Raw genomic sequence first — 11334 nt, forward strand, 5'->3', positions numbered from 1 at the left:
TCCACGTCCCTGGCCATGCTGACTTGCCGTCAACTGCATCGGAAGCCCCACGCCCATCTGTCTACATTGCTTCAGCACCTCCCTGCTGGAGGGTCTCCTCGCTAAAAGGGAACAGAAGCCAGAGAACCTCAGCCGTGGGTGTTCCCCAGGCTTGTGTAACACACACATCTGAAGTCCTGGGGTTCAGACCAGAGGAGAGAAGAGGATGCATTTCTAGGTTCTGACCTTCTACCTCCCAGTTCTTCTTTTCTATCTTTCTCCCCTTGTCTAGGCCCAGATAACACAGCCTTTTCTTTTACTTCCTCTTCTTGTTGACCATAAATAAAATTCTGTGATCTAGTTGGGCCATGCCTTTTGAACCATTAAATGGGAACTATAGAATTTTAGAAAATCCTTTCTCTTTCAACAGTCTCCAAACATTTCTAATCCCAATTTCACCCCAAGGCAGATGGATACCTTGAGCTGACTTGGGAAAACTGTGTGTGCATTGAAAATAGAAAATATCTTGTTAATATTTTTCTCTATATAGTATATCATGTTATTTTTATGACTATTGACTTAGCAAATTTTACTTATTACTAATTTACCAAATTAAGGGAGCATTCGGAAGGCTTTCAGACTTATTGGATTAAATATAGTGTTGATTACCTATAAATTTCAAATACTGGCGAGGATTCTGTGTTCAGAAGTTAAATCATTAATTCAGTGGTGTTCACTAAAGTAATAATTAGGTTCAGATTATATGCTGGACATATCTCTTGGCACTGGGGAAAGATTCTGTGAACTAGATGGGCAAGACCTCTGCTCTCCTGGAGCTAAAATTCTAGGGACAGGGAGAAATACACACACACACACACACACACACACACATATGTACATACACACAACAGAAAAACAAGTGAGAAGAGCTCATGTAAAGAAACAAAATAGTGAAAATAGTGGAGTGTGACTCAAAAGATTGAGTGACTTTCACATGGAGTGGTAATCTAAAGCCCCTCCGAGAGTGACTTCTAAGATAAAATCAGGATGACAAGAAGGAGTCTGGCTATGAAGATAAGAAAGAAAAGAAACAGGCATTCAAAAGGCCCTAAAGGGGAAAAGAACAACACTTGGCAAGTTCAAGAACCATAGAGAAAAACATCTTCACTGTGGCTCCAGGGTAGATTGAAAGGAGAAAAGTGGAATGAAATTGGAAAGGTCGGGGGGCGATTATGTAGGGCTTTATAAACAAGGAGAAAGGGTTCTGATTTTAAACATAGTACAAAGGGAAGTCATTGCAAAGGTTTAATTGGAAGTGGGGGGTGACTTTATCTTTGAAGAAAGATTGAAGGAGGCAAAAATGGAAACAAAGATCATTATAGAAACCCTTGTGGTAGTGAGATATTAGTAGAAACAGAAAGCAGATACATTTAGCACAGCTCAAATAATATAGCTGCGGCTCAAAAATTACAGACTTGTCTCTTATGGTGTATGCTATCATTTATTTAAGGTGAAAACCCATTTTGATTAACTGAGAAAACACAGCTTTAAAATCCTCAATACACTCAAAGCACAACAGTCAGGGATGGCACTTTGTTTTTTTGAGATGGAGTCTTGCTCTGTCGCCCAGGCTGGAGTGTAGGGGTACGGTCTTGGCTCACTGCAACCTCCACCTCCCAGGCTCCAGAGGTTCTCCTGCCTCCGTCTCCCAAGTAGTTGGGATTTGGAAGTAAAAATAACAGGATTTAGAATTTATTGATGGGTGAGGGAAAGAGGAATCAGGAATAATTTATTTTCTTTTGAAATTATCTGAAAAGATGTATAGAGGAGGAAAGGCATGTATCCATCTCCAATCTGCATAACTGACGGCCCTGGATTCCGTCGTCAATGAACTCTCCGCTCCTGCTGCTAAAAGACACAAGCGCAAGATGTAATCCTGTATCTCCTAAAAGGAAAAGAGGAAGGGGTAAAAGGTCGCACACATGAGGAGTGAGGACCTCTGCCAACCAGTCAATAGGTGAATCGCAAGTATTTATCTAATGAAGGCGCATGGCCGAGAGAAGGATAAAGAGATGGCACCCTTTGAAGAGAGCTTGAGGCAAACCTTCAATTAGGTCCACCAGCATTCAAAAATAAATTTCTCATGTTCTCCTTGCCCGTTTCATTCTTCATAGTCTACTTTCCCACTCCCTACTCCCGGGACTGCTTCTCCATGTCTTTATTGTTCTCACTTTTGCCCTTCATCATCTTCATCATCATATTGTCAGCATCCCCTTCACCATCACCCTCATTGCCACTATTTTTCACTGAGCACTAAACTGGTACACATTTATTGTCTGAATTATTTCTTGCAACTTCCCTGTAAGGAAGATATGATTAACCCCCTTGATAGGTACCTTTGGGCTTGGTGAGATGAAGCAGCTTGCCCAAAGTTGCCAGGCCAGGGAGCAGAGCCAAAATATGCAAACAGGTCTGTCTGACTCTGCAGCCAGTGTTCTCATCCTGTCCTCCACTGCTGTACTGCACCCTGCTCCTTCCTGCACTGCCCTTTCTCTCCCTGACACAGCCCCCCAACTTTCTTCTCTTACCTTTATTTCTCCCATCTTGCCATTGTTAATACGGAATTTTCTATTATTATAAACAGAAAATAGAAGCTATAGACTATTCGAGCAGAAAGAATTTAAGTGGCGGACTCAACATAAAAGCAGATCACTATAGCTTCCACTCCACAAAATCACCGTTCCTAATGTACAGAGACAGATTGAGGCAGAAACCATATATTTCACTGTCACCCATATGGGTCCTGACTCAGCTGTCACACTGAAAGCCATGCTGTTTACAGAGAGTCTACTCCTCCTGCCCTGACCTCCAGTTCATTTCCTCTGCATTTATGGGACATTTGTCACATGCTCAACCAGGCTTATAACCACAAGATCATTTTGCATCTTTTTAAAAAAATGATTATCCTACAACTCTTTTATGCTTGCATATCTCAACTTCACTCCAAAAAAAAAAAAAAAAAAAAAAAAAAAAAAACTTGTACCTCTGATTTGCTATTGTCCCAAGCATGGGCTTAATCCAACTTTTGGTTAATAGGGAACACAATGAACACAGCTAGGAAATGGCTAGGGGCAGGTTTAGGAAAGGAGTAGGAGTGCATACATTTAAAGAAGAATGGAAAGGAAATTAATAAACTTACACAAACTCACTCTTAGCTAGATAGATGTTAAGTCATTCACATGTAGTTCTTAAATAAACATTTTAGATAAATACTCATACTAGTCCTATTCTTCCTATAAAGCAGTTGAGTTTCTGGGATAGCAAACAGGGTTTGAATGTGGTTCTGTGGTCTCTGCAGCCTGACTGAAATTTTTACCCCATGTACATCCTGCCTTGAAAATAGAGTGGATGACTGAATGTGATGGCTCATGCCTGTAATCCTAATACTTCAGGAGGCTGAGGCAGGAGGATCATTTGAACCCAGGAGTGTAAGACCAGTCTGGGCAACATAAGGAGACCCCATCACTACCAAAAAAAAAAAAAGAGTGGATACTATCCTTTACAAATATTTTATACATTAAAACGTTTAGATGACTATGGCATTATTGTATTAACTCATTTCTCTTCTTTTTTTTTTTTTTTTAGACAGACTCTCGCTCTGTTCCCTGGAGTGTAGTGGTACAATCTTGGCTCCCTGCAACCTCCGCCTCCCAGTTTATATATACAACAAGCTACTCTAGATAACCTTATGCCTCTAGTTTTCTTTTATTTTTAGTGTCTTTATAAGTCACTCCTTCGGGTAATATAAATTTCTTTTTTTTCTTTTTTCTTTTGAAACGGAGTTTCACTCTTGTTGCCCAGGCTGGAGCGCAATGGTGCAATCTCGGCTCCACCGTAACCTCCCTCTCCTGGGTTCGAGCGATTCTCCTGCCTCAGCCTCCTGAGTAGCTGGGATTACAAGCATGTGCCACCACGCCTGGCTAATTTTGTATTTTTAGTAGAAACGGGTTTTCTCCATCTTGGTCAGGCTGGTCTCAAATTCCTGACTTCAAGTGATCTGCCCACCTCGACCTCCCAAACTACTGGGATTACAGGTGTGAGACAATGCTCCCGGATGACATATTTTTAAAAATGAAACACAGATGAATTTATCTTTGAGGTGGCCTTAGGCTTTAAATGTGTACTTTAGAATTTGCAGCCCACGAGCCATTGTACATAACAGATAAATCTACAGGAGTTTTCTGTGCCACAAGGGAGGAATCCATCAAGGACGATGCCATGTATGATCACTGAATTTAAATTTCCATGTTCATTGGTTGTAGCCATTTCTCAAGTACATCAAAAGGTCAATGGCAGGTGCCAAGCATTCCTCTGCTAGACCTAACAAACATTCCTATCAGATACAGAAATCCAACCAGGACGCAAAAGGTTTGAACTATAATGAATGGAGGGTGGGAAGAAAGCATGGAAAGAAGAAAGAGTAGAAAACTTTCTGTCTTTATTCAAGCAGAGAAAAGTGAGACCTTAAAGAGTATAGGAAGCTGTAAAGGGCACCCTGGGGCCTGTTTTACTTCCTCATAATAAAATGAAAGCTTTTCAACCAGTAACCAAAAAAGCAGGTTCCTTTCCTCTGTTACCTACATGATCTCCTGAGAATGTACCTGAAGCTACAGAAGCAGTTCTGTGGGGATGCCGTATTGCATCTTGTTTAAAACGAGTGAGCAGTGCAACATTCCTTTGTTAGTTCTTTTTCATAGCTTACTTTGTATTCATGAAGAACTGACATGTGTCATAGCTTCTGTGAAATGGGGACACATTCTGAGCATGTAGTGAGAATTTCTAATTGCAAACAGTGATTGGGACATAAAAGACATTTGTGTAAAGGTGCCATAAACAGACTCAAAGAGTGATAAATCTTAAGTCTTTCTTTGCTGTGTACCCAGGTATACTGGTCGTATATTTTAAGAGACAAAGTACCATAGATACTTTTAAAATAACACAAACTAGTTATTTAAAAGGTCAAAACTTTCAGAATTTCCATGTATTTTAGATTTAGTAATAAGTTATGATATTCATATAATGTGCTTAAATAAGCAATTCATCTGATCCAATTACCACAGAATTTTAATTCTATGTTCATTATTCAAATTAGTGATTTAACACTTGAATTGTGTGCTCAACGTTCAAATCAGTGATTTAATGATATGGTTTCATGAACATTCATAGTATTTGGTAAAGACAAGTAGAAACAATCCTTGTGGGAAGAATACATTAGAAAAAATGAAAAACAATTTAAAGTACACATGCACTGAGAAGAGTCTTTTGAACAACCCTTCATTGGCTTGTGTAGAAAATGCTAAATATTTCCCCTTATAACTCAAAACCTGTCTCCATTCAGGTCATATTTTCATTGTCTCCACAGATTTATATGGTTTGCATTATCACTTATTATTTATAGAAAAACACACCAGCTACCTTGACACAGAACTTGCAAACTTTTCCCTCTGCACAGTAACTCATGGTTGGTGCTTTCCTGACCCCAGCAAAGCTGGGTAGAACAGTGGTGGGTGTGCAGTGCAGCCTACAGGAGAATCAAAAATCTCAAACATGCATTTGGTATATGTGTGAAGAAGCTAAGTTCCCTGTACACTGAATAGAATATAGCACCTTTTATACTCATGTGATGAATTATGTGTTCCTGGTGCAGGGATGGTCCTGAAAACAAAGCAGCCTTTGAAAAACTCTCAACAGTTTTCCAAATTGGCCTGGGGGTTTCTGCAGTCAGAGCTAACGTTTAAAAGGAGCTGGTGTAAGTAACTCTTTCAGACTTGGTGGAGAAAGACTCAAAACTCCCTTTAACAGTCTTCTAACTACCAAATTCCTCTCCACCAAAGAACATGACATTGACAACTCTGCAGTAAGGGAAATCTCAGCAATCATAGGTTTCTTTAATCATGAATTAATACCTACAGAAATAGCACAGCTCATGTAATATAGCTGCAGCTCAAAAATTACAGACTTGTATCTTATGGTGTCTATGCTATCATTTATTTAAGGTGAAAACCCATTTTGATTAACTGAGAAAACACAGCTTTAAAATCCTCAATACACTCAAAGCACAACAGTCAGGGATGGCACTTTGTTTTTTTGAGATGGAGCCTTGCTCTGTCTCCCAGGCTGGAGTGCAGGGGTACGGTCTTGGCTCACTGCAAACTCTACCTCCCCGGCTCCAGAGGTTCTCCTGCCTCGGCCTCTCAAGTAGCTGGGATTACAGGCATGTGTCAACATGCTCAGCTAATTTTTGTATTTTTAATAGAGACAGGGTTTTGCCATGTTGGCCAGGCTGGTCTCAAACTCCTGGCCTTAAGTGATCCGCCTGCCTCAGCCAGGGATTGTACTGCGTTCAAGAATATCTATCTAATGCTTTTGCTCTACCTTTGTAAGCTAGAAACACAATGCAAAAGAGAGGAAGCATTCATTTATTTTTCAATTTTTCATTTTCTAGAATTTTCTGGTTGCAGTTGTGATTTGAGTTCAAGCATAGAAATAACACTTTTCCAGAGGAATTCTCTCTTCAAAAAAACTTTCAATACCTTATACATTTAACATCTTCCACAATCAGTTTTAATTTGCCTTGTCCATTTTATCTCTTATCACCCACTTGTCTGTTCATTTGTTCGTTTACTGCTTAGTCAACAAAGTTCCCAATGGCTAAACCCAGGTCCTAGCTCACACGAGGGCCTCAAACATTTGTCAGCTGACTAATTCTTTTCTGCTATCTCCCTGCCCACCACCCAGAACACCTAGGGAAGACGTATCAGTCACTGTCACTCTTATCCCAGGAGAATATCCAGGAAACATGTAGCATTCTCTTCTGAGAGTTTGGTTTTCATGTCTTTCCATGGATTTGTTCATCTTGCCTGCATTTTACAGATGGAAGCCACAATCTCATCGTTAAATGGCTGAACTAACCTGCACGTCCTGCATGTGTATCCTGGAACTTAAAATTTAATTTAATTTAATTAAAAAAAAAAAAAGAAAGAAAAGAAACCAAAAAAACCTGCAGGTGAGAACATGAGAAGTTTGCATCCTCTGACTTTGGAGAAAATGAGTAACTTATTGCTCATCTCCTGCATCCAATCATCCAACTTTGACATAACTACTGTTTACAGAAAAGAAAAAAGAGGAATCTGGTACTCTGGCAAAAACTCAAGAGAAATATCCACAATTATGCTCATCTATCATAAGCTATTTAATTCTACCCAATAGTCATGATGCAAAACTGTTCCTCCTCCATTCTTCTTCATCACAAAAATAAATGACTAATAAATACTATTCTCTCATTGCTGATGTCCCAAACTTAGGAATCTACAATCCTTTCCCACAACTTCTAATCCAAGGTTTCTCAACCTTGGCACTGCTGACATTTTAGGGGGCTAGTAATTCCTGTTGTAGGGGACTCTCCTGTTCACTTTAGGGTATTTAGCAACATCTCTGGCCTCTGTATGCTAGTAGCACCTCCACAGTTATCACCAAAAAATGTCAGCATACATTTTCAAATATCCACTGGGGTTGAAAATCACCCCCTGTTGAGAACCACTGAATCTAATAGCAAGTCCTGAAAGCTGAAATTCCAACGTTTATCCTGAATCTGAATGTCTCCCACAGAATCCATCATGTGAACTAGATCTAAGCCCCAGCTTCTCTCACTTGGACCACCACAGTCATTTTCCATTGCATCCCGTCAGTCCATCCTCTACTCTGTAGTCAGTGTGATATTTTTAAAACTGCAATCAAGTTATGTCCTTTCTCTTCTTAAAACCTTCCAATGGTTTCTTGCTACATTGGAAAGTGCTCACTCTACCCCCACCTAGAACCAACCTCCTCCTATCCATGATTCTCTAGTTTCACTGGTTTCACCCAGTGTTAATTTTTGGTGTGATTACATTCATCATCTCTATTTGAAATTATGTTACTTGTTCATTTTTCACCTGTCTCACCTGCTATGCTGTAAGCTCCATGACAGGAAATATCATATCCATATTATTTACTGTAATATTACCCATGGGCTAGGGCAGTCACCTGGCACATAGTAAGTACTTAATGAATATTTGCTGGATGAATAAAAGAGCATATTCTTTACTTAAAATAATATCTTGTTTTTATATTACCAAATCTATTCAAAATAATCCAAAGTTTTCTTATCTCACCTCGAATTAAAGCATAAGCTGTTTCAATCACCTGCAAGACCCCCTTGAGCTGGACAACTACTACCATCCTGACATGATTTTCTAACCCTCCCATGCCACACACTTCACTCTAGCCATATGCGGATCTTCTTTTGTTCCCAAACATGCTACATTCCCATTTCAGAACCTTGCATCTGCTGCTTCCCAAGCCTGAATGTTGTGCCCCAGATATCCTCGAACTCATTATTTCATGTCCTCCAGGTTTCTGGTCAAGCATCTTCTTGTCATAAGGACTGTCATCAATTACTTTATAGACAGTAATAAGAAAGAAAAAGCAACTCCTGGCTACTGTCAGCTTGGAGCTGCCCTGGCTCTAATGGCTAGGTATGGCATTCCCCTTTTGAATATAAACAATTTTATACAACAACAACAACATTTGACAAATTTACTCTGTAATATGATGGACCAAGACAAAAACAAGACAGCTCTGTAATTGTGTCTGAGCAGAGAAAAATGAATGAAACACTGAAATACTTTCCTTTTTCCTGCTAATATGAGTGACTGCTTTATCTTTATCAATTTTAGCTTCAGTACACTTTGCTCCTTCCATCTTCCACATAAAATTATTAATATTAAGATCCATGCATGATGGTGCACATCTGTAATCCCAGCTACTCAGAAGGCTGAAGCAGGAGGATTGCTTGAATCTAGGAGTTCGAGGAGGCAGCATAAAATGATTGCACCTGTGAATGGCCACTGTCCTCCAGCATGGGCAACAACAAGACCCTGTCTTTACAAAATAAAAATAAATAAGCTTTAAAAAGATTATTAAGGCAACCATAGAATTGCTTTGACTCTCTGACAGTACTCAATCAAGAGCAAAACCACACTTCCTTGAAACATCCCCCAAATTCACCTCATACAAACTCAAATCCAATAATAAGCCCCTGTTAACAACCTATTACTGTGACATCCCACAGTTCCCCATAGTGTAATGATGAAAGGAGCTAATAAACTCAACTTTGTTCAACTACAAGTTTGTTTACAGTGGAGTTGCTTGGAGGACATTGGCAATAGCAACCCCCAACTCCAATGAGCACTTAACATGGCCTTAAGTAAGATGATCATATATCTCAGTTTTCTGGGGAGAGTCTAATATTACACCTCTTGATTATGTATGTCATTTGGTTACTGACAGCTCTCATCCTCAAAAATGTCCCAGTTTGAAAGATAAATTGGCCGTACCTTTAATCTGCACTATTTTTTTTCAGTGGCATCAATCACCATCTGGTACATCAAACTTTCTTTATTTGTTCTATCTCTCTCTTTTTTTCTCTCTCTGGATCCTCCCTTTCCTCCTATTCCTCTACTAAAATATGAATGCACGAAGTACAGAAACTTTATCTATTTCTTTTTATTGTACTGTCCCCATCACCTATAATACTTCTTGGAACAGAGAAGTCTCCCAGCAAATGTCTGTGGAATGATTCAACTAATGAATAGTTACAACATAACACTACAAGAGATCTTTGAGCTCGGAAAACATTTTGAAAATCATTCAAACCCCAAATCAATCATTTTCTATATACTAACATGTAGAAACTGACATTAAAATACAGTACCATTTATGATTGCTCCAAAAAAGTGAAATACTTAGATATACCTTTAACAAAATATGTATAGAATCTGTATGCTGAAAATTACAGTGTTAATTAAAAAAATCAAAGGAGACAAAAAGTAGAATGTCATGGGTTAAAAGACTCAACATAGCAAAAATCTCAATTCTCCCCATATTGATCTATAGGTTTAATACAACTCCTATCAAAATCTCAGCAAGGCTTTTTATAGACATAGACAAGCTTATTATAAAGTTTACAAGGGAAGGCACAGGCTCTAGAATAACTGAAACAATCTTGACAAATAAGGATAAAGTGGTAGGAATCACTCTACCTGATATGAAGACCTATTGTAAAGCTATAGTAATTAAAGTAATGTGATATTGATGGAAGGATAAACACACAGATTCTGAGAACATAATAGAGAACCCACAAATAAATCCACACAAATAGCCCCAACTAATTTTTTACAAAGATGTAAAAGTAACTTCACAGAAAGAGGAAAGACTTTCATCAAATGGTAGGGAAGCAAGTGGACTTTCATCGGCTAAAATAATAAATAAATAACCTAAATCTAAATCTCATATTTTATTCAAAAATTCACTCAGAATGAAATATGTGCCTCACTGTAAAATGTAGAGGTGTAAAACTTTTCGAGAAAAATAAGAGAAAAGGTCTAAGACCTAGAGCTATGAAAAGGGTTCTTTGACTTGACACAAAAAGCACAATCCATAAAAGAAAAAAATTAATAAATTGGACCCCATCAAAATTATCAACTTTTGTTCAGTGAAAGACCCTGTTAAGAGAATAAAAAGACAAGTTACAGACTGGGAGGAAATATTTGTAAACCAAATATCTGACAGTGGACTAGTATCTATAATATATAAAGATCTCTCAAAACAATGTAAACAAAATCTAGTTAGAAAATGAGCAAAAGACAGGAAAAACACATTTCACTGAAGTGGATGTAAGATGGCAAGTAAGCACATGAAAATATGTTTATCTTCATTCAGCCATTAGGAAAATGCAAATTAAAGCACAATACAATATCTGATAGCTATCACTATATATCTATCAGATAGGCTAAAATAAAATTTAGTGACAATACCAAATGCTGACAAAAATGTGAAGAAACTGGATCACTCATATAATGCTGATGGGAATGTAAAATATTATGCCTACTATGGAAAATAATTTCACAGTTTCTTACAAAAACGTGATCCTAAGACCCAGCAATTGTGTTCTTCTGCATCAAGGAAATGAAAACTTACGTGCCCACAAAAACCTACAAACAATGTCCGTTGTGGATTTATTTGTAATAGCCAAATACAGGAAGTGCCCCAGATGCTCTTGATGGATGAGTGGTTAAACAGTTTGGTACATCATGTCATGGGATACCACTCTGCGATTAAAACAAAGTATAAGCAATTGATACATGCAAATTCAGGTGCATGTCCAGGCTGGGATGAAATCTTCTAGGCTGACGCAGCCCAAGCAGGCAACAGAGCTTTATGAATTAGTAGGGCCGGATTTTTTTTTTTTTTTTTTTT

The 11334-nt window shown here is 38.5% G+C and overlaps 1 protein-coding gene across 1 annotated transcript in view; it reads right to left on the bottom strand.

Annotated features, from left to right (window-relative positions):
* KCNK2 (potassium two pore domain channel subfamily K member 2) overlaps positions 1-11334 on the bottom strand; it is a 242770-nt gene that overhangs the window by 181134 nt on the left and 50302 nt on the right. The window lies entirely within an intron of this gene.

This window comes from Rhinopithecus bieti, unplaced genomic scaffold, assembly GCF_001698545.2.
Source record: "Rhinopithecus bieti isolate Rb0 unplaced genomic scaffold, ASM169854v2 scaffold_1673, whole genome shotgun sequence".
Taxonomy (NCBI): Eukaryota; Metazoa; Chordata; class Mammalia; order Primates; family Cercopithecidae; genus Rhinopithecus; species Rhinopithecus bieti.